This window comes from Phyllobates terribilis, unplaced genomic scaffold, assembly GCF_046119375.1.
Source record: "Phyllobates terribilis strain yellow unplaced genomic scaffold, ASM4611937v1 Scaffold_7__3_contigs__length_470593459, whole genome shotgun sequence".
In the NCBI taxonomy this organism is placed as follows: Eukaryota; Metazoa; Chordata; class Amphibia; order Anura; family Dendrobatidae; genus Phyllobates; species Phyllobates terribilis.
Window position 1 is genome coordinate 289,215,455 of NW_027362767.1, and position 21,514 is coordinate 289,236,968.

Here is a 21,514-nt window from a genome sequence, read left to right on the forward strand (position 1 = left end):
TTTATCCGCCACATCTTCCGTCTTCATGGCCTGCCCCTCCACATCGTGTCGGATCGTGGGGTACAGTTCACCTCACGTTTCTGGAGAGCCACTTGTAAACTACTGGACGTCACCCTGGACTTCTCTTCCGCTTACCACCCACAGTCCAATGGTCAAGTGGAGCGGATCAATCAGAACCTGACCAGTTACCTCCGGCACTTCGTTAATGCCCACCATTCTGACTGGGTGGATCTCCTACCATGGGCCGAGTTCTCTTATAATAATCACGAGAGCGAATCCTCCTCCAAATCCCCGTTTTTTGTAGTCTTTGGTCAGCATCCTCGGATTCCTTTTCCTGTCTCCACCTCTGTGGACAACCCGGCTGCGGAATCTCTCGTTAGCAAATTTTCCTCCATATGGGAGAGTACCCGGTCCGCACTCCTTCTGTCATCCGAGCGTATGAAAAGACACGCTGACAAAAAATGCCTGGATCCTCCACAATTTCGTCCAGGAGATAAAGTCTGGCTCTCATCTAAATATGTTCGACTCAAGATACCTTCTTACAAGTTAGGGCCTCGGTTCATCGGTCCTCTGGAGGTCATCAGTCAGATCAACCCGGTGGCCTATAAATTGAAACTCCCGGCCAACTTACGGATCCCTAACTCCTTCCATGTATCTCTCCTCAAACCCGTGGTGCTTAACTCTTTTTCCAAGTCTACAGGTACGCCTCCTGCTCCGGTTTCTGCTGAGGACGAGTTTGAGGTAGAGAACATTCTTGCCACCAAAAGGGTAAGAGGAAAGACCTTTTTTCTGGTAGATTGGAAGGGGTTTGGTCCTGAGGAGAGAACGTGGGAGCCCCGGGAGAACATCCATGCCCCTCTCATCCTAGCTAAATTCCTATCTGGCCTAAAAAAGGGGGGGCCTAAAGGGGGGGGTACTGTAGTGCCGGCGTCCCTGCCCTCTGCTAGGCAGGGACGCTGTTCCCCTCACCGCTCTGCTCCGTGCCCGGCGTCCCTCTCCCGCTCTGCTGGCAGCGCGCGCTCCTTCCCGGCCACTGTGCTTAGGGCGCGCGCGCGCGCTCTCCCTCCCTCTTAAAGGGGCCGCGCGCGCCGTCCTAAGGAGTCCCCGGCCAATGGCCGGAGGACTTTACCATATATAGGCACCTCCTCCAAAATGGAGGTGCCCGAGCAATGTTGTTTGCACCTGGGTCTCACCTGTGCTTCAGCCCTCAGGTCCCGTTGCCAGTTACCTGCCAGTTACCTGCCAGATTCCTGCCTGATTACTTGCTACCTGTCTGCTAGTCTGAGGTCCGACGGTCTGCCTTACTAATCCTGTCAGTCTGTCTAAGGACCAGCCTGCCCGCTCACCTGGGAGCGCACATCAGCCGCCTGCCTGCTTGCCTGAGGTCCGACGGTCTGCCTTTCTACTCCTGTCAGTCTGTCTATGGACCAGCTTGCCCGCTCACCTGGGAGCGCTCCTCCGCTACCTGCCTGCTTGCCTGCCCGGAGGCTCCGCCGTCACGTGCTGTGACCACCGGCTATTCCAGTGACTCTTGCCCGCTCACCTGGGAGCGCTTCTCCGCTACCTGCCTGCTTGCCTGCCCGGAGGCTCCGCCGTCACGTGCTGTGACCACCTGCTATTCCAGAGACTTCTGCCCGCTCACCTGGGAGCGCTTCTCCGCTACCTGCCTGCTTGCCTACCTGGAGGCTTCGCCGTCACGTGCTGTGACCACCTGCTATTCCAGAGACTCTCGCTTGCTCACCTGGGAGCACACATCCTCCATCTGCCTTGCTAGCCTACTTGGAGGTTCAGCCATCACAGGTCGTACCTACCCTTTACCTAGAGACTGCCCCGGTCACTTGCCGTGCCCTCCAGCCCGTTCACCCAGAGACTGCCCCGGTCACTTGCCGTGACCTCCAGCCCGTTCATCCAGAGACTGTCCCGGTCACTTGCCGTGACCTCCTGCCCGTACACCCAGAGACTGTCCCGGTCACCTGCTGTGACTGCCTGCCTGGTCGTCACCCGCTCCCTTACAAAGGACTGCCCCCTTGTATAGTAGCTCAGAGGTTCCGCCTCCCAGACCCGTTACATAAGGTATAGCGCAAGAAAATGGACCCCACTATTACCTAGATTCTTTTGAGCGCAGCTATATCGCACATGTGGTCAGAAACTTCTGTTTGGACAAACAGCAGGGCTCACAGAGAAAGGAGCTCCTTTTGAATTTTGGAACACAAATTTAGCTGCAATAGATTGTGGGCACCATGTTGCATTTACATGACCCCATTTTGGAAACTACACCCCTCAAGGATTTTTTCCCAGAGGTATAGTGAGTATTTTGAACTCACAGGTACTACACAGAGTTTGATCACATTAGGTCATATGGAAAATTTTCATTTTTTTACAAAAATTTTCTTTTTGTCCCAAATTTTTCACTTTTGCAAGACGTAAAATGAAAAAGTGGACCACATAGTTTGTTACCCACTTTCTTCTGAGCGTGGCAATACCCCACACATGTAGTCAAAACGTTCTGTTTGGACACACGGTGCTCAGAAGGGAAGAAGCAACATTTGATATTTCGAATGTAAATTTGGCTGGAATAGATTGCAGACACCATGTCACATTTTCAGAGCCCCTAAGGTACCAGTAGTGTTCAAAATAATAGCAGTCCAATATGACTGACCAGATTAATCACTGTTTTTGGTATAAATTATATTACCACATGTCAAACAATTTACCAGTTGGTGCAGTAGATTCTAAGAAAACCAACAGACTAGGCATTCATAATCTGCATGTTTTTGAGTCTGTGTAATTGAATAATTAATTGAAAAGGGAGTGTGTTCAAAATAGCAGTGGGGAGTTCAATTAGTGAGATCATTCATTCTGTGAAAAAACAGATGTGAATCAGGTGGCCCTTATTTAAGGGTGAAGCCAGCACATGTTGTACATGCATTTCTCCTTGAAAGCCTGAAAAATATGGGTCGTTCGAGACATTGTTCAGAAGAGCAGCGTACTTTAACCCTAGAACGCATGACCATAAAAATCTACTTTTTCACATACCTGGGGCCTTTTAGGCCCGTGTGCAAATAACATCGAATAACTCAAACAAAAATGACAAACAACTATATACCTGAGAAATACCTAGAGTTTCAAAATTCTAACTAAAGTAATCTTGCAGAAAATAGAAAACAATTAACAGGGCGGGCCTGCGAGGCCCCAGGTATGCGTTCTAGGGTTAATTAAAAGGTTGATTGGAGAGGGTAAAATTTATAAAGAAGTACAGATAATGATAGGCTGTTCAGCTAAAATGATCTCCAATGTTTTAAAATGGAAAGCAAAACCAGAGAGACGTGGAAGATAAAAGAATGCATCGAAGAATAGCCACAGTGGCAAAGGCTCAGCCAATGATCAGCAGCAGGATGATCAAAGACAGTCTCAAGTTACCTCTGAGAACTGTGACAGTTAGAAGACGCCTGTGTGAAACTAATCTCTTAGCAAGAAGTCCCCGCAAAGTCCCACTGTTAAAAAAAAGACATGTACTGAAGCGGATACAATTTGCCAAAGAACACATCAACTGGCCTAAAGAGAAATAGAAAAGCATTTTGTGGACTGATGAAAGTAAATTGTTCTTTTTGGGTCCAAGGGCCACAGACGGTTGGTCAGATGACTCCCAAACTTTGCACTCAAGCCACAGTACATTCTGAAGACAGTGAAGCATGGTGGTACAAGCATTATGACATGGGCATGTTTCTCTTACTATGGTGCCGGACCTATTTACCGCATACCAGAGATCATGGACCAGTTTGCATATATTAAAATACTTGGAGGTCATGTTGCTTTGCACTGAAGAGGATATGCCCTTGAAATGGGTGTTGCAACAAGACAATGACCCTAAACACACCAGTAAACAATCAAAATCTAGGTTCAAGTCCAACAAAATTGAGGTTATAGAGTGGCCAGCCCAATCACCGGACCTTAATCCGATACAACATCAAAGATGCCGTGGGGTGACATAAAAAATGTGCTGTTTATGAGGCAAAGCCAACAGATGCAAAAAAATTGTGGGATGTAGGCAAAGCATCCTGGGCTGGAATAACAGCTGACAGGTGCCAGAAGTTGGTTGACTCTATGCAACATAGATGTGAAGCAGTTCTAAAAAACTGTGGGTATACAAGTAAATATTAAGTTAGTTATTCACAGGAATGCTAAATCCTCAAAAAAAAAGAGTACATTTTGTGAGTTTGTAAAGACAAATGCAGACACTGCTATTTTTTGGAACAGCCCAATGTTCATTTTTTGTTATTTTCTGTAAAGTAGTTAGAAAACAGTGTGAATTGTTCTCAATGCATGAAAATAAAAACTAGTATAAAGATGTTGTGCTTAACTCATGTTTTTGAACACATTGCTATTATTTTGAACACTACTGTAGCAATAAAGTAGAAACCCCCACAAGTGACCCCATTTTGGAAACTAGACACATCAAGGAATTCATCTAGGGGTGTGTTGAGCTTGTTGAACCCATAGGTGCATAACAGAACTTTTTAAAATGTGGATGTGAAAACGAAAATTAAGTTTTTTCTGCTAAGATGTTTTAGTCCCAAATTCGTAATTTTCACAATGGATAATATGAAAAACGGACCCCATAATTTGTTACGCAATTTCTTCTGAACACGAAGATACTCCATATGTGGTCAAAACAGCAGAAACTTTCCCACAAGTGACCCTATTTTGGAAACTAGACCCTTCAAGGAATTCATCTAGGGCTATACTGAGCATTTTTAAACTACGGAGATTCACAAAACTTTATAACATTTAGATTTGAAACAAAAAAATACATCTTTTCCACTAAATTACTGTTTTAGCAACAAATTTAGAATTTCCACGAGGGGTAATAGGAAAAAATGGACCCCACAATTTGTTATGCAATTTTTATTGAACGTGGCAGTACCCCATATGTGATTGTACACTACTGTTTGAGCACATGGCAGGGATCGGATGGGACGGAGCGCTACTTGGCTTTTAGAATGCAGAGTCCATTTGAATAGATTGTTGCTCTATTAGCCGAGCCCCTCAGGTGCCAGAACAGCAGAAACCCCCACAAGTGACCCCATATTGGAAACTTCACTGCTTAAGGAATTCATCTAGGGGTGTAGTGAGTATTTTGAATGGACAGGTGCCTCACAGAATTTGATAGCATTGGGACGTGGAAATATAACATTTAAGTGGTAAAAATTTTATTTTTTTTAATTTGCTGCAAATTTGTCACTTACACAAGGGTTAATGGGTGAAACTGGACCCCACAATTTATTGCAAAATTTCTCCCGAACGCGGTGATGCTTCATATGTCGTCAGAAACTAGTGTTTTGCCACATGGCAGGGCTGCAAAGCCCAAAATGACCCCATTGTAGAAAATACACCTCTAAATGAATTCATCTACGGCTGCAGCAACTACAGGTGCTTCTCACAAAATTAGAAGATCATCAAAAAGATAATTTATTTCAGTTCTTCAACACAAAAAGTGAAACTCATTATATAGAGTCATTACAGAGTGATCTATTTCAAGTGTTTATTTCTGTTAATGTTGATGATTATGTCTTACAGCCAATGAAAACACAAGTCATTATCTCAGTAAATTAGAATACTTGATAACAGCTTGAAAAATGTTTTTAAAATCCGAATTGTTAGCCTACTGAAATGTATGTTCAGTAAATGCACTCAATACTTGGTCGGGGCTCCTTTTGCATCAATTACTGCATCAATGCGGCGTGGCATGGAGGCGATCAGCCTGTGGCACTGCTGAGGTGTTATGGAAGCCCAGGTTGCTTTGATAGCAGCCTTCAGCTCGTCTGCATTGTTTGGTCTGGTGTCTCTCATCTTCCTCTTGACAATACTCCATAGATTCTCTATGGGGTTAAGGTCAGGTAAGTTTGCTGGACAATCAAGCACAGTGATACTGTTGTTTGTAAACCAGGTATTGGTACTTTTGGCAGTGTGGACAGGTGCCAAGTCCTGCTGGAGAATGATATTTCCATCTCCAAAAAGCTTGTCGGCAGAGGGAAGCATGAAGTGCTCTAAAATTTCTTGGTAGACGGCTGCACTGACTTTGGTCTTGATAAAACACAGTGGACCTACACCAGCAGATGACATGGCTCCCCAAACCATCACTGATTGTGGAAACTTCACACTAGACCTCAAGCAGCTTGGATTGTGGCCTCTCCACTCTTCCTCCAGACTCTGGGACCTTGATTTCCAAATGAAATGCAAAATGTACTTTCATCTGAAAACAACACCTTGGATCACTGAGCATCAGTCCAGGTCTTTTTCTCCTTGGCCCAGGTAAGATGCTTCTTGCGTTGTCTATTGGTCATGAGTGGCTTGACACAAGGAATGTGACACTTGTGGCCCATGTCCTGGATACGTCTGTGTGTGGTGGCTCTTGAAGCAATGACTCCAGTAGCAGTCCACTCCTTGTGAATCTTCCCAAAAATTTTGAATGCCCTTTTCCTAACAATCCTTTCAATGCCGCGGTTATCCCGGTTGCTTGCGCACCTTTTTCTACCACACTTTTTCCTCCCACTCAACTTTCCATTAATATGCATGGATACAGCACTCTGTGAACAGCCAGCTTCTTTAGCAATGACCTTTGCGGGTTACCCTCCTTGTGGAGTGTGTCAATGACTGCCTTCTGGACATCTGTCAAGTCAGCAGTTTTCCCCATGATTGTGGAGCCCACTGAAACAGACTAAGGGGCCTTTTCAAATTCTTCGGAAGCCTTTGCAAGTGTTTTTTGTTAATTATTCTAATTTACTAAGATAATGATTTTTGTGTTTTCATTGGCTGTAAGCCATAATCATCAACAGTGACAGAAATAAATTCTTGAAATAGATCACTCTGTTTGTAATGACGCTATATAATATATGAGTTTCACTTTTTGAATTGAAGAACTGAAATAAATCAACTTTTTGATGATATTCTAATTTTGTGAAAAGCACCTGTATTTTGCAGCATCCACGCCAGGCTTTTTTTCTGCAATTATGCCAGTCTAGAGTCCATACATTGTGCCCCCATATATTGTAGAGCCCCCATACATTGTGCTTCTGGAGACACGCTCCCCGTAAATTGTTAATTGGGCTCTCCCCACTACAATAATGCCAAACATGTGGCCGCTTACTGCGGTTTAGGCACAGTGGGGCTCAGAAAGAGGGGGCAGTTTTTGATGTAAGCACTTGTAAGAAATGTTCTTCGAGCTGCTACTACAGGAAGAATCATGTGTTCTACACTTGGTCTCTTTCTATATTTTACCCTTTTCAAATCGATGAGGAAAATCCACATAAAATGCTATCACATATGTCATGCTAGATAGAATTTTTAAGACTAGAGTCCAAGAATCTTGACAACAATGTAGACCTGTGTGCTGTGAAGTACACAAGTCTTGTTCTTCTCTATGGGCTAATGGTAGCTTGTATTCTGCGGACACGGTAATAAATGGCTGGCATTTAGTGTCATTCCTTTTCGACGAGCTTGCGCAACATATTGTGGTGAGTGATCACTAAATGTTTCCATAACAGCTCTCGATTGAATTCCTTTGGTTTGAAATTTCTTTGCTGAATGAATTTCATACCACATATTTCCCATTTACGGTTAAGCGGAGAGCTGTGCACATCTTATTCTCTTGTTAGTGATCTTTGGAGAGAACATTATTCCGCAGCCACATTAACATACCATAATATTAAAGTCTCATGGTTGGCTTTGAACCAGTTCACAGAAGTATCTTTTGTGGTCTATTAACACTATAGGGTGTTAATGCCAAACAATGACTGTAACACTGTCATGGGTGTTGGTTCTTTTTCACATTCTTCTAAGCACTAAATAATGACATTTTATTGTTTCGTTTTTGCAATTATTCTCTCTTTAAAAATCATTTACCATCTACGCCACTGGAAATGTGAATCCAAAAAAGTGTAAAAATGAGTCAGCTACATTCTTGTACTTACAGTCACAATTAAAATCCCATTCCAAATCATCATTATTACTAGTGATGAGCGAACCCGTGGAAAGTTCGGTTTGGGTCCGAACTTGCCCCCGCACCCAATAGAAGTCAATGGGGACCCAAACTTTGGTGCTGTAAAATGGTGATACTAAGGGCTATGGGGCTGCAAAAGGAAGCAAAATATGGGTAAGAGCAGGAGCATTACCCTGCAAACAAACGTGGATAGAAAAATGAGTGCCAAACTCACGCTCGTTCATCAGTCCGGCACTGGCGCTGCGCAGCGTGAGAACCAGCAGCTATTAACTCAGGTGACCTTACAATAAGGTTACTGCAGTTCACAGGCCGGCTCACACAGAGGTTGCTGCGAGAACCTTCATTATGTCACTGCTCGTCCCTGCAGCTGGCGTGGTGACCAGTCACATTACTGATGTCACCTCTCACCACACCATCTGGATGTAGCAGAGTCAAGGATCGTCGTGTGACCTCATCATTATAGATTAACTGCGGACAGGTGAGGATTACTTTGATTTTTTATTTTCATGTTAATAAATGGATTAAAGAGCATAATCGCCAGGGTGTGATTTGTACAAGTAAAGGAGTGTGTGTCTTTATTACTTTTGACTGTGGGGTTAGTAATGGGGGTGTCTGATAGTCAGCGGATATCAACCCCATAAGCTATCACCGCGTTTGCCAAAGCACCAGGGAAAGCTGGAAGAGTCAAGGCTAAGCGTCAGAACTGGCGCATTTAATGGAATGCCGCATTTCTGCGGTGGCTGAGGGCTGGTGTTATTAGGCTGGGAGGGGGCCAATAGGCATTGCCCCTTACCAGCCTATTAATATCAGCCTGCAGCTCTCTGATTTTCCTTAGCTGATTATTAAAAACTAGATGGTGGCCAGATTCTAATGCATCAGGTATTCTAGAATAGGTATGCGGCCGACGGGGCGCAATTAGCAGAGCGGTGTTTAAATTTTGCGCCAAAATCGCTGATTGGTCGCGTTCGGCAACCGCGACCAATCAGCAAAGCGGTGTTTAAATTTGGCAGCAATATTGGTGATTGGTTGCGGGCGGCGGCCGCGACCAATCAGCGAACCGTGTTAGTGAGGACTGGAGAGCGTGTTTAAATTTGGCACCAAAATCGCTGATTAGTCACGACCAATCAGCAGAGCGGTGTTTAAATTTGGCGCCAATACTGCTGATTGGTCGATGCCGCCGGCCGCGACCAATCAGCGATTTTGGCGCAAAATTTAAACAACGCTCTGCTGATTGGTCGCAGCCGTCAGCAGCGACTAATCAGCGACTTTGGGGCCAAATTTAAACCCCGCTCTGCTGATTGGTCGAGGCCGGCGACCGCGACCAATCAGCAGAGCGGTGTTTAAATTTGGCGCCAAAATCGCTGATTGGTCACGGGCGGCGGCCGCGACCAATCAGCGAACCGTGTTAGTGAGGAATGGAGAGCGTATTTAAATTTGGCACCAAAATCGCTGATTAGTTGCGGCCGGCGACCAATCAGCAGAGCATTGTTTAAATTTCGCGCCAATCTCGCTGATTGGTCGCGGCTGGCGTCCGCGACCAATCAGCACAGCAGTGTTTAAATGTGGCGCTAAGATCTGTGATTGGTCGCGGCCGCTATTTAAATGTGGCGCCCAAATCGGTGATTGGTCGCAGGCAGCGGCCGCGACCAATCAGCAGAGCGGTGTTTAACTTTAGCGCCAAGATCACTGATTGGTCTCGTGCGGAGAGCGCGACCAATCAGCGAATCGTATTGGTGAGGAGCGGGGAGCGGAATAGTATTAGTGAGGAACGGGGAGCGCCGCTGCCTGTGCGGATACTTCCACTCCGAGAAGCCGGGAGATGAGCGACTGCTCGCAGCAGAAGTATCCCGACCCGCAGCGCCGCTCCCCGGTCCTCCCTTCACAGCCTAGCCGCTGATGTCCCCACAGTATCCGCATAGTGTTACAAAGGTCCGGACATTTGTGTGAAAAATCGCTGATTGGTCGCCGGCGCTGCCCGCGACCAATCACCGATTTGGGCGCCAAATTTAAATATTGGCCGCGACCAATCACCGATCTTGGCTCCACATTTAAACACCGCTGTGCTGATTGGTCGCGGACGATATTTGAATTTGGCGCCCAAATCGGTGATTGGTCGCGGGCAGCGCCAGCGACCAATCAGCGATTTTTAACACAAATGTCCGGACCTTTGTAACACCATGCGGATACTGTGGGGACATCAGCGGCTAGGGTGTGAAGGGAGGACCGGGGAGCGGCGCTGCGAGTCCGGACACTTCTGCTGCGAGCAGTCGCTCATCTCCCGGCTTCTCGGAGTGGAAGTAGCCACACAGGCAGCGGCGCTCCTCAGTCCTCACTAATACGATTCCGCTTCCCGCTCACCAATACGATTCGCTGATTAGCGCCAAGATCACTGATTGGTCGCGTGCGGAGAGCGCGACCAATCAGCGAATCGTATTGGTGAGCGGGAAGCGGAATCGTATTAGTGAGGACTGAGGAGCGCCGCTGCCTGTGCGGCTACTTCCACTCCGAGAAGCCGGGAGATGAGCGACTGCTCGCAGCAGAAGTATCCGGACTCGCAGCGCCGCTCCCCGGTCCTCCCTTCACACCCTAGCCGCTGATGTCCCCACAGTATCCGCATGGTGTTACAAAGGTCCGGACATTTGTGTTAAAAATCGCTGATTGGTCGCTGGCGCTGCCCGCGACCAATCACCGATTTCGGCGCCAAATTTAAATATCGGCCGCGACCAATCACCGATCTTGGCTCCACATTTAAACACCGCTGTACTGATTGGTCGCGGACGCTATTTAAATGTGCCGCCCAAATCGGTGATTGGTCGCGCACAGCGTTGGCGACCAATCAGCACAGCGGTGTTTAACTTTAGCACCAAGATCACTGATTGGTCGCGTGCGGAGAGCGCGACCAATCAGTGATCTTGGCGCTAAAGTTAAACACCGCTGTGCTGATTGGTCGCCAACGCTGTGCGCGACCAATCACCGATTTGGGCGGCACATTTAAATAGCGTCCGCGACCAATCAGTACAGCGGTGTTTAAATGTGGAGCCAAGATCGGTGATTGGTCGCGGCCGATATTTAAATTTGGCGCCGAAATCGGTGATTGGTCGCGGGCAGCGCCAGCGACCAATCAGCGATTTTTAACACAAATGTCCGGACCTTTGTAACACCATGCGGATACTGTGGGGACATCAGCGGCTAGGGTGTGAAGGGAGGACCGGGGAGCGGCGCTGCGAGTCCGGATACTTCTGCTGCAAGCAGTCGCTCATCTCCCGGCTTCTCGGAGTGGAAGTAGCCGCACAGGCAGCGGCGCTCCTCAGTCCTCACTAATACGATTCCGCTTCCCGCTCACCAATACGATTCGCTGATTGGTCGCGCTCTCCGCACGCGACCAATCAGTGATCTTGGCGCTAAAGTTAAACACCGCTGTGCTGATTGGTCGCCAACGCTGTGCGCGACCAATCACCGATTTGGGCGGCACATTTAAATAGCGTCCGCGACCAATCAGTACAGCGGTGTTTAAATGTGGAGCCAAGATCGGTGATTGGTCGCGGCCGATATTTAAATTTGGCGCCGAAATCGGTGATTGGTCGCGGGCAGCGCCAGCGACCAATCAGCGTTTTTTAACACAAATGTCCGGACCTTTGTAACACCATGCAGATACTGTGGGGACATCAGCGGCTAGGGTGTGAAGGGAGGACCGGGGAGCGGCGCTGCGGGTCCGGATACTTCTGCTCCGAGCGCCCGCTCATGTCCCGGGTTCTCGAAGCGGAAGTATCCGCACAGGCAGCGCCGCTGACATCCATGCGGCTAGGGTGTGAAGGGAGGACCGGGGAGCGGCGCTGCGGGTCCAATTGGTCGCGGCCGCTATTTAAATGTGCCGCACAAATCGTTGATTGGTCGCGGACTTGGCCCGCGACCAATCACTTATCTTGCGGCCAAAGTTAAACACTACTGTGCTGATTGGTCGCGGACGCTGCCCGCGACCAATCACCGATTTGGGCGCAAAATTTAAATATCGGCCGCGACCAATCACCGATCTTGGCTCCACATTTAAACACCGCTGTGCTGATTGGTCACGGCCGATATTTAAATTTGGCGCCCAAATAGGTGATTGGTCGCGGGCAGCGCCTGCGACCAATCAGCGATTTTTAACACAAATTTCCGGACCTTTGTAACACCATGCGGATACTGTGGGGACATCAGCGGCTAGGGTGTGAAGGGAGGACCGGGGAGCGGCGCTGCGGGTCGGGATACTTCTGCTGCGAGCGCCCGCTCATGTCCCTGGTTCTTGCAGCGGAAGTATCCGGACAGGCAGCGGCGCTGACATCCAATTGGTCGTGGACGCTATTTAAAATTGCCGCACAAATCGGTGATTGGTCGCTGTCTTGGCCCACGACCAATGACTGATCTTGGCGCCAAAGTTAAACACTATTGTGCTGATTGGTCGCGGACGCTGACAGCGACCAATCACCGATTTGGGCTCCAAATTTAAATATTGGCCGTGACCAATCACCGATTTGGGCGCCAAATTTAAATATCGGCCGCGACCAATCACCGATCTTGGCTCCACATTTAAACACCGCTGTGGTGATTGGTCGCGGCCGATATTTAAATTTGGCGCCCAAATCGGTGATTGGTCGCGGGCAGCGTCGGCGACCAATCAGCACAATAGTGTTTAAGTTTTGCGCTAAGATCAGTGATTGGTCGGGTTCGAAGACCGCGACCAATCATCGAATTGTCTTGGTGAGGACCGGGAAGCGCCGCTGCCTGTGCGACTACTTACGCTGCAAGAACCCGGGACATAGCGGGCGCTCGCAGCAGAAGTATCCCGACCTGCAGCGCCGCTCCCCGGTCCTCCCTTCCGCATGGAGGTCAGCGACGCCGGCGGTCCATCCGCTGCTACCGGCCGCGAGTTGAGCGCCTCGCGCCGCTCATCTCCCGGCTGCATCTCCGTCCCGCAGATGGGTCCGGCGGTCGGGTTCCTTCTGCTGTTGCCGGCCGGGAGATGAGCGCCTCGCGCCGGTCATCTCCCGGCTGCATCGCCGCTCAGCTCCGTCCCGCAGATGAGCCGCTAACGGCCGCCAGCTTTTTTTTAGAAATCCCCCGGCGCTGATTGGCCGCTGCCGGACCAATGAGCGACGCGGGATTTCCTGGACAGACAGACACACAGAGACACACAGACAGACGGGATAAGACGATTATATATATATAGATAGGGGGGGCCACATGTCTTTTTTTTTAGGGTCCATCCTATTTTTATTAACCAACTAAGGCAAAGCAGACAGCTGCAGGCTGATATTAATAGGCTGGGCAGCTCCATAGATATTGTCCTTTTCCAGTCTCAAAATACCAGCCCCAAGCTGTTTGTTTTCCCTCGGCTGGTTTTAAAACAAAGGGAAATGTGTTTTTTTTTTTGTTTTGTTTTTTTTTCTTTAATTTTAACCGTCCAGCAAATCACAGCCATGCCATTACTTGACATGGCTGTGATGGAGCCAGAAGTGCCCACGGCCTTAAAGCTTGTTGATTGGTACAGGATACTAGAAGTCCGGTACGAACTCTGAACTTTCCAGTTTGGGTTCTCTCATCCCTAATTATTACCAAATTTTACAAACTTTCTACTGATTTTATTTGATTGCAAATCAAACAAAAGCAATTTAAATATTTGAACACGACTAAAACAACAAGTGGTTTCTCCAATTTCACTGTAAAATGCCACTTTTTTGATTTGTTCAAACCCTTCATGAGAAGTGTCTTTAGTACTTACTAAAGCACCTTTGGTTGTTAGAACCTGCTGAAAATATGATGCACAGCACACCAGCTTCTGTCAGCGTTCCCAAGGAATTTTAGCCAATTTCATGAGCAATTGTCTGATATTCTAGGGTTTGTGTGGTGCAACTGCATTCTTCATAGCCCACCAAAGATTTTCTATCGTGTTTATATCAGATGACTGTGACTGTCATTCCAGAATCATCCAGAACTTCTTCTGAAACAAGTGGACTTTGAGGTTATGCTTGGGATCATTGTCATGTTGGAAGGTCCAATGATGCCTAAGCTTAAGCTTTCTCACAGAAGGCTTATCGATGTAAATACTGTTATGCCCAAAAAAAAGACAAAATTATTCTAGGAGTGATACCTTTCACAGAAGGCATGTCATTTTATCCTAGGATTTCCTGATACTTGATTGAAACCATCTAGCCAGTCACACTCTGTAGGTTTCTAGTGCCAGAGGTAGCAAAGGAGCCCCAGATCATCACCGAGCCACCACCATGCTTCACTGTAGGCAAGAAGTTCTTTTTAGCTTATGTTTCATTCTTTCTCCAGACATAACACTGATAAAAAGGCTCTAAATCGTGAGTGGGGAATCTTTTTTCTACCAAGGGCCATTTGGAAATTTCTACCATCATTCGGGGGCTGCACACAATTATCAACTTGAAAATTACCCTACTATGTTTGGTCAAATAATTAATAAACTCACTCATAATGCGGCTGTAGCTACTTCTCTTTGGTGCAGCTGTAATGTTACGTTGTATTGAGCATGTTGCTTCTCACAACTGCTTTTCCATGCCTGGGGGCATATACATCACAGGAGACGCTGGGGGCATATACATCACTGAGGAGGGCTGAAGGGCATAGGCATCACTGAGGAGGGCTAGGGGGAATACACATCAATGGACAGGGCTGGGGGGCATATACATGACTGGGGAGGCATAAACATCACTGGGAGGTACAGACATCACTGGGCAAGACTGGGAGCCATACACATCACTAGAGATGGTATAGGGGCATATACATCACTGGGGAGGGATGGAGGACATATACATCACTAGGGAGACCATATACATCACTGGGATGGCTGGGTGGCATATACATCACTGGGGGGCATATACATCACTAGGGAGGGCTGGGGGCATAAAAATCACTGGGTACAGTGGGGCTGCAGCTGCTCTCTTCATCTGTGAGACGGGAGCGCATTGCACGCCAGCTCAGCCCACAAAATACGTCTTAATGCTGGTCAGCGTGAGGACATAATCCTTCAATCCATGCGCATGCTGTGTTCAGTAGTGAATGCTGCGTGCCAGTGCTTGCAGTGCAAGTGGGAATCTGCCCGGGGGTGGCAGAAAAGGTCATCGGAGGTTCCCCACCCCTACTCTAAATGTTCCAGTTTTCTATCATCACTCCACTGAACAGAATCCCAAAACTTTTGTGGCTTATTGATATAGTTTTGAGCATATTGAAGTGGACTTTCTTGTGCTTTTTGGGTGAGTGCAGGTGTTTGTCTTGGGATTCCGGAAATGGAGACTTGCAGGGTTTACTATGCTCCCTACTGTGTAAACTGAAACCTCAGTTTCTGCCTCCAACAAGTCTCAGTGTAGGCCTTTTGCAGTCACAGAGGGTTTTTGGACCACTTGTCACTTTAGGAATCTGGTGGCAGCTGTGATAGCTTCTTCTTTCACTTCCAGGTAGTCTGGCCAGTGTTCTTGTAACTTTGAACTTGAGATCTGTGCTTCCAACTGTATTGCTAGAAACATTCAATGTCTGTCTTGTTTGTGCAAGGCAATGGTCACGTAACTTTTTTGCCCACTCTCTTGACAAACACAAAATGTGAGTGAAGTGGAGACCATTGCCCATGAGAAATGGTCTAAGAGTCCTCAGAGACATTGTCCGGAGCTGGTATCCAGCTATGCATCATAATACAGCAGCTCATAGCAGCCTAAAAGTGCTCTATAAAGTACTCTCTCATCATGAAATGATCTAAATAATTCCAAGGCTGCTGTGGTTATTAAAAGTGTCATTTTGTTTTGAGTTTTAAAGGGAACTTGTCATGTAAAATAACGCGGTTAATCTGCAGGTTAATAGCGTTCTGACACCATGCAGCGCCGACACTGAAAGCCGAGTTGCCGGGAGGAAATTAACTTTGTTTGCCCTCCATCAGCCTCACTCTTTCAGTCATGGGGTGGCATCGGCACAGTTTTCAGGTTTCCATCACCGCTCAGTGTATAGAGAGCGGTTGCTGTAACCACACCCCGGCACTGACTGAAAGAGGGCTCTGCATTAGGGCCGGCTGTCAGTCAGTGCTGGGGGCGCGGTTACAGCAACCGCTCTCTATACACTGAGCGGTGACTGAAATCGCCCTGGCGTCCCCCTTTTGAATGAAAGTGCGAGGCTGCCAGGGGGAATAAAGTTAATTTCACGCTGGTAGTGGAGCTCTCAGTGTGGGCACCGCATGGTTTCATTCTGCAGGTTAATAGCGCTCTAACACCATATCTGTAGGTTAATAGCATTATTTTACATGATAGGTTCCATTTAAGAAACCACTTGTTCTAGTAGCTTCTTTGAATTCATATTGTTCTCATTTGATTTATTTCACCCAACAGAAAGTATGTAAATATAGCAAATAAACCAGATTTACAATGAGGGTACAATTTTGATTGCAATTGTAAGGGTATGTGCACACAATTCAGACAGGCAGTGCTTTGAACGCAGCCTATTTTATGCTGCGTCCAAAGTGCTGCGTGATATGAACGCAGGTGAATCCCCATGTGTTCATTGAACCGTGCGGATTCACAGCATTCAATACATTGTACGGATTTAATTTCTCTTGCGGAGACTAGGGACTCAGCAAAATAAATTGACATGTTACGGTCTGGAAAGACAAGCCTCATGTGCGTGGGCGATCCGCAGGTGCATGGAGACGCATAGTGGACATAGGATTTCTAGAAATCCCATCCACTATGCTCAGAGGTGTAGTTAGGGTTTTGGTTCGGGGGGGACGGGACTTCTGAGTGGGCCCCTAACCAGGTAACCCTGATTACAACTATAGTGGCGCACCCAAATAGTGGATGTAGGAGAACCTCAGCAGATGACCGCGCTGTTACTAACAATAATCTCTATACAAAGACCACCACTGATATTACCGCCAAATGGTGACATCAGTCCTGCAGAACATATAAGAGATCACAGCACAGTTATAGATAGTACCTTACAGCTGACGTTCTTTCTGATGAAATTGTTCACTTTTCCTGTCTTTTCCATCTGGCCCAGACCAACACGACAATTTCTCCAGCCAGGACTCAGTCTCAGGTCTGCAGAGATCACAACAAAGACACATTTGACTCCTTACATTTCAGGCATTGACCACATCTATTCCCAACCTGCACAAACTCCTCATCCTGCTGATACCCCAATACTGAGCCGCTCCTGTATGTGTCCCTATTACTACACCTGCTGTGTGCCCTCTAGATGGTAAAACAAACCTCTAAAATATAGTAATGCCATGTGCAAGTGTCCTAGAAAACAGTGCCCACATTGTGCCCCCTAGAAAGTAATAGTGTCCCTTTGACAGTCACGATAACCTGAGTTCTCCTATAACAATAAGTGCCCACTTAAGATTTAATAATGTCCTGAGTCTCCCCCCATTTAGAGCTCCCCTCTAACCAGTATGATATTCTCCTATACACGATATAATTCCCCCTCACTGTATAGTACCCCACACAGTATACTGACCCTTTAGTAGCCCCCAAGCTGATGGCTCCAACACTGTATGATGGCCCCCACACTGTGCAAAGACCCCACATTATCTCCCACACTGTATGATGGCCCCAACACTGTGCAAAGACCCCACATTATCTCCCACACTGTATAAATAGCCTACATCTAGTATAATGCACCAGGTAGTCCTCAATATGGTATAATGCAGTCCCCATAGTCCTTCGTATAGCATAATGCTCCCCCCCATAGGCAGAGTCTTTAGTATAATGCCCCCCCCCTCCCATAGGCAGAGTCTTTAGTATAATGCTCCCCCCCATAGGCAGAGTCTTTAGGATAATGCCCCCTCAGTGTATAGTACCCCACACAGTATACTGACCCTTTAGTAGCCCCCAAGCTGATGGCTCCAACACTGTATGATGGCCCCCACACTGTGCAAAGACCCCACATTATCTCCCACACTGTATGATGGCCCCAACACTGTGCAAAGACCACACATTATCTCCCACACTGTATAAATAGCCTACATCTAGTATAATGCACCAGGTAGTCCTCAATATGGTATAATGCAGTCCCCATAGTCCTTCGTATAGCATAATGCTCCCCCCCATAGGCAGAGTCTTTAGTATAATGCCCCCCCCTCCCATAGGCAGAGTCTTTAGTATAATGCTCCCCCCCATAGGCAGAGTCTTTAGGATAATGCCCCCCCTCCCCATAGGCAGAGTCTGTAATATAATGCCGCCCCCCACCCTGCAAAAAAATAAACAGTACTCACCTCTCCTCCTGGTTCCCTCGCTGCTCAGAGCGCCCGGCCCGCACACATCTTCAGCACAGCGGGCCGGGCGCCAAGTGATGATGTCAGAGACGTCAGTCACAGAGAAGGGACTGATGGGAGAGGGAGCCACGCTCCCTCATTCATCAGTAAACTTGCAGCGGTGACGGGCGGGGGGGGCCTGATGCTGGCACTATGGCCCCCCTCCTGCTCAAGGGCCCCATAGCGACCGCCGGGTAGTGCAGGGACATAGTCTTCCTGCTCTACCCGGAGTGCAACTGTATGCCAGATACAATTACACTATCGTGGGCCCCCTAAGAGCGCGGAGCCCAGGGCCACCTCCCCCTTTGCCCCCCCGATGGCTACACTACTGACTATGCTGTAACATCTGGCCACTGCGGGTTTGACATTGCATAAGCACGCAGCGTCAAACCCGCAGCAGCTCCTGACCATGTGCACATACCCTAAGGCTGCGTGCCTACGATGTGGGTTTAATGCATTTCCGCGGCTGCATTTCTGCCGCGAAAACGCATTAAAAATGCATGTTAAGTTGTCTGCCATGTTTCCCAATGATAATCCGCATGTGCTGTGCACATGCTGCGGAAATATCCGTTGCGGATTATCATTGCGGAAAAATCCGCAGCACTACCATTAACTTTGCGGAATTGCGGCGAAAACGCACTGTCATGTTCCTGTAAGCAATCAATCCTTGTGCCATGATGCATTACTTTGCTGAAAGTTTCCAGCTGCCATAGGATTAGCAGCTGCCATGAAGGGATGAATTTGATCGGCCACTTAAAGAGGTTGTTCAGGGATAGAGAGAGAAACTTGCAAGCTTCCTTTAAGGGTATGTGCCCACGATGCAGAATTGAAGCATAAAATTTCTGCATGTTCTTGGCAGTAAAAAACGCTTGCGGATTTTACACACGTTTTTGACGCGTTTTTACATGCGGATTTGGCTTGCGTTTTTCCAGTGCATTGGGACCTCAAATCCGCATGCAGAAACGCACAAATAATGGACATGTTGTGGATTTTTCCGCAAGGAAAATCCACTGCGGAAAATTCCGCAGCATGGGCACAGAACATGCAGATTTTCATTGGGGATCATGGGGCACGGATTTACAAGCGTTTTGCAAGAGTTTACGCTGCAGAAAATCCGCTTGAAAAACGCATAGTGGGCACACAGCCTAAGAGACAGCACCAACTCTGACCATGAGTTTTATCTGGTATCACAACTCAGCCACATTGAAGTAAATACAGCTTATTTGCAATACCATGTACAACCCATGGTTAGGCACTGAGCCATGAAAAAAAAAAACAGCCATGTTTTTGGATAATGCCTTTAAATAAACCCTACCTTTTAAATTTTCATCCACAGGTATTACAAAACCAAGAAAATATTTTTGCACTATTATTCCACCTCCACCAGCCTTAACTCAAAGGGTTCTTCAATTCATACAGCTTGCTCCAAATATTGAACCTCCCATCAACATGGTACAACAGAAATCTGGATCTCTCTAACCACTCAATGCTACTCCACTGCAGGGTGATCCAATTTTTGAACTCTTTTCCCCACTATTATTATTATTTATTTAGATAGCGCCATTGATTCCATGGCGCTGTACATAAGAAGGGGTTACATACATAATACAGATATCACTTACAGTAAATGAACTAACGATGATAGACTGGTACAGAGGGAAGAGGACCCTGCCCTTGCGGGCTTACATTCATTTTTGCCTTTCTGTTTTCCTTTTACTGCAATGGCACTCAAACTGGTCATGTGCCGTTACAGTCCATCCATGCTAAGGAATGAGTTCTGCATTCTACCATATTAGTTGGAGTACCAGTGGTTAATTCAGCTACAATTTGCTTGATTGTGCACCACCTCAGAACAATTTTTGACACCTTCCTTTAGTCCCTGACAAGTTGTTTATGTCCACAAGAAGCCCCATTATCATATGTACTCGTGACACTGCGGCATGAGAAAACCCTTCAAGATTGGCAGCTTTTAAAATACTGATCACATAGTCTAACACAGATGACCACGCCTCGTTCAAAGTCTCTCAGATTACTCAATTTTCCCATTGAATTCACACAATAACTGATCCATGGAAAACTTGCTCAATGTTTTATATTGCACTACGGGGACACATGTCTAATTTCCATACTGAGAAGCTTCACTCATGAAAGGACAGGTGTCTTTAATAAACAGGATATTGAATATACAATTGACATATTTGCACAGTTCACACCAAATACTTCCTTAATAGTAAGTAGTATTATTTAATTCACTCCTAAACATTGAAATTTCTGCAAGGAGTTTGCATGTTCTCCCCGTGTTTGTGTGGGTTTCCTCCGGGTTCTCCGGTTTCCTCCTACACTCCAAAGACATACTGATAGGGATGGAGATTGTGAGCCCCAATGGGGACAGTGCCCATAATGTCTTTAAAGTGCTGTGGAATTAATGGTGCTATATAAGTGAGTAAAAATAAAAATAAATAAATAAATTGCAACACCAAGAAGGAAAGGCTGCTCACAGTAGCACAAGCATCATGCAGCCTGGCGTTACAGTGTTGAAAAACGGCTCCTAGTACACTTTCACATTCCCATATTGTCCTCATTGTCTCCAGAATAATCCTACACCCAGGATTATGGTGTGGGGTGAACTAATGTACGGTAGTTGGACCCCACTAGTCTTCGTTCCAGGTACACTAACAGTTCCGCATTACATTGATTTGGTGCTGGAACCAGTGGTACAGTCATTTCTCCAAAATGTTCCAGAAGCCGTTTTTCAACACAGTGCCAGGTTACATGTTGCTTGCAATATTGTGAGCAGCCTGCGAGGTCTAAATGTGCTATCATGTACTGCAGCATCTCCAGACTTGTCTCCTAACAAGCACATCTGGGACACTGGCAATTACAAAAGGAAGCTGCCAGCAGCAGATCTTGATGATGTGCTCAAGTGCATTCAGCGTTGCAGAATAATCCTCAGACAGCCAATAATAACCTCTTAGATAGCAGCCAAGGCATATAATTGCAAGGATTTCTGTGCATGGTGCTCATACTTGATACTGAATAAATGGAGAGGTTTGAAACTTTTGTTTCCATTTTTTTCATCATGTGCATATCATTAACATGCCTATGGATCCTGTGATTTCCATAATTCCATGCCTTTCCCTTCTTGGTGTTGCAATTGCACAGTTAAGGATGGAAGTATTCTTCAACTTGCAGTTTTAAGTGGTGTTACTGATTATGTTAGA